Source organism: Gymnodraco acuticeps, unplaced genomic scaffold, assembly GCF_902827175.1.
Source record: "Gymnodraco acuticeps unplaced genomic scaffold, fGymAcu1.1, whole genome shotgun sequence".
Lineage (NCBI taxonomy): Eukaryota > Metazoa > Chordata > Actinopteri > Perciformes > Bathydraconidae > Gymnodraco > Gymnodraco acuticeps.
In genome coordinates this window covers 238467-246341 of record NW_022990629.1, presented here as the reverse complement: position 1 = coordinate 246341, position 7875 = coordinate 238467, and the positions used below count along the sequence as shown (strand labels likewise).

Genomic DNA, 7875 nt, shown 5'->3' with positions numbered 1-7875 from the left:
TCTGCGCATGCGCAATACGGGTCGGTAGTATTTTTGTTGGGTTTTCCATGGTAGGGCTAACCCATACAGTGGTGGGGCTCAAGTCAGTATTTGCAATGTAATTACATACACGCTCCCCTTGACAGTGAAACGCCACGCGTGAGGTTTAGATTATTTCCCTGTCTCAATCCAAATTGAACTGTATGAAATAAAAAGGCACATTTGTCTTATAGTAAATAAAAAGGGCGACCTGGAACCAATCCTGCAATTTCCCCACAGGTGAAAGAGTTGACATGCTGAAAACCCACCCCCCTGCAGGGGGGTCTGGGGGGATTGTCCCCGAGGAGATTTTTTGAAATACTAACATAAAATACACATTCTGGTACTCTCTTGAGAAGAAAAATAAATAAATCTATTACTACACGACATATTTAAAAAAATGAATGCCATTTTAGTTTTTCGTTACTTTGTTCTGAAATCTGAACCTGCTGCTCCTCACAGAGAGAAGAGGGAAGAGGCTGTGAATGACTTTACATTGTGGATAAGGGTGGATAGCCCCCATTGTTCTGTGTGTCAAAATGAAAGACAGCCCACACACCTATCAATCATCAAACCGTGGGGTATTATTTCATTACGTGTTGATTTCTATCAACACGTAATGTTGTATCGATGTCTAGAGATGTACTACAGCAAAAGTATTCTCCGTCGGGACTTCCTGCAACAACACCACGCCGTTATCGTGATTCTGATTGGCCAGAAGACATTATCAAAGATGTTCTATTAAGTGGACGATCACTACGTGACAAACGTTTTCAAAACCGTTTCTAGTCTTCGGTATTCTTGTTTTTGGCGTGAGAATAGTTTGGGCAGCGTAAGACCGTGAGATTGAGAGTGAAAGCGTGTGTCACACGCCAGATGCGTGAGAGTTGGCAACCCTGCCTTCAATCCTAGCAGGCTCCCGTAGCTCAGTATAAATGGCAGCCAGGTCACTTCCGTTTCCTTTGCTGGTCGTTTGTGATGCTGGTTGCTACGTTGATGCTACATGCTACACACAGGGATTCCTCCACGATTCCTAAACATATTAACGTTTGGTTAACAATTGCTGCAATCAGCGGTGAGTCTTGTATTGGTAGAATGTATTTAAAATGTGTAATGTTATTGAAAAATGCCCAGAATGTGCCCGCTAGCTTAGCGGCTAGCGGTTAGCATTTTCAATAGGAAATCTACATTGAGATAGCTCCCGTTAGCTGCTAAGCTAGCGGTTAGCATGCTAATAGTATTGCTAGTAGAAATATCTTATGCATGGGTCTTCACCATAGACTGTACATATAAATCAGTGTTTCTCAAACTTTTTCATACCAAGGACCACTTAACCAATAAAAAAACACTCGCGGACCACCTAACTCCACAAATATCCAAAAACACAATGTTTATTACAAATCGCCTGAAAATGGTACAAACAAGTGCCAACATGTGTGATGAAGGTGTTTATTTGGGCGATATCATGCAATCGAAAGTGAAACTTAAGCTCGCTCCATTGCAGAGATATTGCCGCGAGAGTGCGGAACACTTAAATGAATAAATTTATTTCAAATGTGAAATTTTACCAATATACTCACGGACCACTAGGGGGCGCTCACGGACCACCAGTGGTCCGCGGACCACACTTTGAGAAGCACTGAAAATGGACGTAGGGTCCGTGACGTCACCCATAGGATTCTGCAGAGTTGCCGTGAAGCCCTTAGTAGGCGGAGTCGGCCACTAACGGCTCGACAGTGACGCCAGAGTTCAACTCCCGCCTTCTCCAGCCTGCTCCAAATAAGGGCCAAGAGGCGGAGCCGAGGCGGGACCTGCTGCCACCGAGCTGAAAGTTCCAGAGCTAGCTGAAGCTACCAAGCTAAGCTAACATGCTCCCCATCTGCACGCTGCCGTCGCATTTTACGTTTCTAAGGTAAGCGGACATGAAACTATTCAGCAAAACTATAAATAATAATCTAAGTTATTGAGTTTTTAGCATAATACTTCAGAATCTTAAAACCCCTTAACGTTTGTATGCAATTGTGCTAAATTCAACACTGGAATCAAGCAAATATTAATATGTTTGCATGACATTAGTTATTTATATTTTGATATCACTTAACTATACGTTTAATACATTTAAGTCAAGCTAAGGTACATGTGATGGTAGCTAGTTAGCGCTCTTACCTGTGAGGCCTCCTCCAAACAGCATAATAACCAGACTATCATTAAAACTAAGTACCAGTTATAGATCCTTGACTTTAGACAAACAATTCAAAAGACAAAATGTATTTAAAGACCAATCTTTATTTGAATGTGCCTCTTAACCTGAGATATTAGTTATACAGTAATAGTAATGACAATCTAAAAAAACTGAGCAACTCAACAGTCAACTTTATGTTTCTTATTGTCTAAAGCATTTATTATTTTCATTTTCCCAATCTCATATTCAGTGTGGACGGATTGAGACAGCATGGTGTCCAGAGAGCTGCAGAGACTTCAGGGAGAAACCTCCGTGTGATGGACGTCCTGTCTGTTGGTTTGGAGAGGACTGAGGGTCTTTCCTCTGCGAGGAGGACCAGGGCTGATGGAGGAGCCCATGCTGGGCAAAGCTGATACCAACTGCACAGGCCTAGTCGGTCACTTTATTTGACTAAATGTGTTTAATACATTTAATAGGTTTACACCTTCTGTCCATATGTGCTTTTTATTTAAAACATTTGATTAACTTTTGGTTCACATTTCAATAAATTGTATTTGTATTTGCACTCCTTTCGTCCATTATTCTTACTGAAAATGTTAGATTACACATTCACATCTGACTGACTGGCAAATAGAAATAATCAGCTGATGGAGTGTAGATGTGGAAATAGCTGCATTCGATCAGCTGACTGTTTTTACAATAAAAGTAGTTTCTTAGTGAATGTCCTGTACTGGTCTTAAAATCTCATAACATCAGCTTTTAATGTTCCTCTTGGATGTTCTTCTTGACCCTCAGAGAAGGAGAAAATGTCCTGTCTTTCAGGCATGTCCTTTCCTAACAAAAATGACAGGAAACCTAAAACATATTATTGCAGAACAAGTGTGTTATTTATGAAAGCGGTGTGTTTAGGGGCTGTAGATATAATTATTTTGTAATTGTAATGTTTTTTTTTTTATTTCAACAATGAGCTACAAAGACAATCAGATTATGAATGAACAGAATGAAGTTCATCAACATTGAAATATATGTTATTATCAAAATAATATTGAACTGTTATCAAAACGTAGTGCAACTGTAGAAGCTTGCTCTGTTGTCTCACTGAAAGAATAACTTTTACCACGTTTTTTACAGACAATATTGAGAGATAAATAGTAGCAGTTCTCACTATGTGTTAAATATCTTTGCCTTCAATACATTAAATTAGAAAGCTGACAAAGTCATAATGCTTGTTATCATCTAAATGTAACTTTTTGCATGGAAAAAACCCTCAACTTAACTGATGTGTAGGTGATCTAGTATTTAGTATTGTTTAATGGAATATATATATCAGTGTATTCAAGTCAATACTTCATTCATTTAAACCAATATCTTTCTTGATTCTTTGTACAGTATGAAAAAAGAGTCTTTGTACCTGTGCTGAAGTTCACTGCTGTGAGGAGTCCAGTTCTGTCTCTCACTCTCTGGTCCAGCCTGTCTGCATCACCTGGACACCTTAAACAAACAGATATATATGTATATATACACACGTATATATATATATATACACACATGTATATATAATTAATTCCTTACATTTATTATAGCGCTTTTTCAATGACTCAAAGCGCTTTACATATGTTATTATACATTACACATATATCATACATGCAATGGTCAGATACTGTGGACAATACCCACAGGAGCAAGTTCAGGTGAAGTATCTTGCCCAAGGACACACCGGCTTTACAGACGCAGCAGCGGCGGGTTTCACCCCTTGATCTGATGATCATTGTACAGTGCACTGCGCCACACCGTCCATCTTCACGCCTCGAGGTCATCAAGGCGCTTTTACAAGTACACATTGGTATTATACATGTACTGTGGACAATACCCACAGGAGCAAATCCGGGTGAAGTGTCTTGCCCAAGGACACAACGGCGGGTTTCGAACTGGAGTTCCCCAGCACTTCCCCTTGATCTGATGATCGGATGCACAGACCACTGCGCCACCCGTCCCTGGAATATATATGTATGTATGTATATATATATATGTATATACATGTGTATATATATGTATATACACATGTATATATATATATATATATGTATATACATGTGTATATATATGTATATACACATGTATATACATGTGTATATACACATGTATATACATATATATATATATATATACATACACATATATATATACATATATATGTATATACATATATACACATACATATATATATATATGTATATGTATATATATATGTATATGTATATATATATGTATATATATTATATATATATATTTGATTTGTCTTATTTTGGCTCGACCAAAAAAAGTTTATAAATGTGCTATATAAATAAAACTTGATTTGATCAGCGTGATATAAAAGTACATAAATTAGCATAATTACTAGCTAGTCGCTAGCTGCTAACTGCCGCGGCCGCCTCGTTAATATCAAAATCCATCATATAACAATCCATTACTATGCTGTCATGAAAGTGCGCTGCTGTTACGTGTACAAATTGACGTGCTTAATGTTGTGAACGAGCATTTTGGTGGGCGTGGTTAAAGTTGCGCATGCTCTATGAGCGCACATACGGGTACTTCTCAGGCATGCTGGGTAATCTGTGACGTATCGCTCTCTCAAAAGTTGGGCCATTTTATCATCATGCGCCAATGAGCAGCTCTCATAGGAATGAATGAGGCCCGCCTCCCACGCTGTATCGAGTTCTTATTATACATCCATGGTAGTGACAGAGCTAAACGGAGCTGTCTCGTGTGAACAGACACTTTCCGGTGTCTATTGCGTGTGGACCATAGGTGTGGACGGAAGCCTTTTTTGCGATTGCGTTTGCGTATGCGTTTTACCCCCGTGGGGCCGGGGCCTTAAATGCAGTTTTTAAAACTAGATGACCTTTCATTAGTTTTAAAATCCTACTTTGCTGACAGGGTGTGCCAGGGTTATTATTATTTACGTGTCTGAATTTGAAATTAAAATCTTGAATAGCGAACTTCAATGGTTTGAGAACATTTGCGTGCCTTCTATATGGTCCATCCTCAGAAATAGATCATCTGTTGAACAATAGTTATATTGTGATTGTGATAGGATATTCATGTTGCTTGACAGAAGGGCTAAACGTTTTTTGTTAATTTCTTGGCCACTGAGTCAAATTGTGGTCAGAGAGAACATATTAAAATCTCAAAATTCTCATAAAAAGAATATTGGAAGAGAAAGGACGATTTATAATGTTGAAAATAAAGCATATTTGGGACAAATGCATTGCAATGTTTCTTTTTTTTTTATCATGCAGTTTTTTCTTATTTTGTTTATTTTGCAATACGGTACCTTTATATTAAAAAAAATACAATTTTTTTAATATTATGACAAATAGTATATTAAAAGGGGACCTGTTTAGATTTATGTTGGTTTCCACTTTCCTGTAGCTTGTTATAGGTTTTTGTGCAGGTAAATGACAACATCTCTAACTAACATTTGCGCTTCTATTGGCTAGCGCTCCAACACATAGTTTGTGATAAGCTAAGGGGGGGACATCTCTAAGCGGATGACCAATCACAACAGAGCCGGCCAGCTATCCAATCAGAGCAGAGTGAGCTCTGGTTTCAGACAGAGGGTGAAAAGAGGTGCTGCAGCACAGGCAGAATGAGAAAAATAAAGAGCTTTTTGAACATTGAAGCATGGAGACATGTCACAGTAGAGACACAAAATACTAATATGAAGCTGAACATCAGCAGGAGAGGACTCTTTAAAGTAGAGACACTACATACTGATATACACCTGAACATCAGCAGGAGAGGACTCTTTAAAGTAGAGACACTACTTATTGATATACACCTGAACATCAGCAGGAGAGGACTCTTTAAAGCAGAGGCACTACATACTGATATACACCTGAACATTAGCAGGAGAGGACTCTTTAAAGTAGAGAAACTAACTGATATACACCTGAACATCAGCAGGAGAGGACTCTTTAAAGTAGAGACACTACATACTGATATACACCTGAACATTAGCAGGAGAGGACTCTTTAAAGTAAAAACACTACATACAGATATACACCTGAAAATTATCAGGAGAGGGCCCCTTTAATTTCTTAAAGAACAAAACTAAAAACGATGTTTACCTTCTATAGCTTCACATTATTATTTAATGATACCTTCCATCTATCCATCTTATCCCGCTTATCCGTGGTCGGGTCGCGGGGGTAGCAGTTCCAGCAGAGAGCCCCAAACTTTATTTTCCCTGGCCACATCAACCAGCTCTGACTGGGGGATCCCAAGGCGCTCCCAGGCCAGCGAAGAGATATAATCCCTCCACCTGGTCCTAGGTCTACCCCTTGGTCTCTTCCCAGCTGGACGTGCCTAGAACCACCTCAACTGGTTCCTTTCGACGCGAAGGAGGAGCGGTTCAACTCCGAGTCCCTCCCGGATGACTGAACTTCTCACCTTATCCCTAAGGGAGACACCAGCCACCCTGCGGAGAAAACCCACCTCGGCCGCTTGTATCCGCAATCTCGTTCTTTCGGTCATGACCCATCCTTCATGACCATAGGTGAGGGTAGGAACGAAAATGGCCCGGAAGACAGAGAGCTTTGCCTTCTGGCTCAGCTCCCTTTTCGTCACAACGGTGCGGTAAAGCGACTGCAGTACCGCTCCCGCTGCTCCGATTCTCCGGCCCATCTCACGCTCCATTGTTCCCTCACTCGAGAACAAGACCCCGAGATACTTGAACTCCTTCACTTGGGGTAAGGACTCATTCCCTACTTGGAGTGGACAGTCCATCGGTTTCCTGCTGAGAACCATGGTCTCAGATTTGGAGGTGCTGATTCTCATCCCAGCCGCTTCACACTCGGTTGCGAACCGATCCAGTGAGTGCTGAACGTCGCAGACCGATTAAGCCATTAGAACCACATCATCTGCAAAAAGCAGTGGTGCAATCCTTAGTCCACCGAACTGCAGACCCCCTCCCCCACGCCTCGAAATCCGATCCATGTATATTACAAACAGGATTGGTGACAAAGCGCAGCCCTGGCGGAGGCCAACCCTCACCGGAAATGGGTCCGACTTACTGCCGAGGACCCGGACACAGCTCTCGCTTTGGGAGTACAGAGATTGGATGGCCCTGAGTAGAGACCCCCTCACCCCATACTCCCGCAGCACCTCCCACAGTAACTCCCTGGGAACTCGGTCATATGCCTTCTCCAAGTCTACAAAACACATGTAGACCGGATAAGCGTATTCCCAGGCCCCCTCCAGGATCCTTGCGAGAGTAAAAAGCTGATCCGTCGTTCCACGACCAGGACGGAATCCGCATTGTTCCTCCTCAATCTGAGGTTCGACAATCGGCCTGACCCTCCTTTCGAGTACCTTAGAGTAAACCTCAACATTTACAGTAACTAATGATACCTTAACATTGTTTTTATTTTCCAGTTGCCATTTCCCCCCTCTGTCTGTTCTCTTCAGGCATAAAGTGTTTGCCGCTCTTTCTCACACATTATATGAAAATCCAGTTTGTTGAGTTTTGGCATGTCGTTATCTCTGCCAGACGATGTGCAAGTTGAAGCAGAAACAAGGTTAGGTTCAGCCCACACCCCATAAAAGTGTGTTTTGAGTGCCAACTCACCAAGGCCGGATAAGTAGGCCTACTTCCAGGGGCCCCTGGGCACTGA

General features: G+C 41.2%; 1 protein-coding gene across 5 annotated transcripts in view; it reads left to right on the top strand.

Annotated features, from left to right (window-relative positions):
- Nucleotides 1-884: 884 nt before the first annotated feature.
- Nucleotides 885-7875, top strand: part of LOC117554700 (sodium- and chloride-dependent betaine transporter-like) — a 74282-nt gene continuing 67291 nt past the window's right edge. For all 5 annotated transcript variants that reach the window (XR_004570307.1, XM_034229177.1, XM_034229178.1 and 2 more), the window contains exon 1: nt 885-1093. The gene's annotated coding sequence lies outside the window, so the exon portion shown is untranslated. The remainder of the gene's footprint in view (nt 1094-7875) is intronic.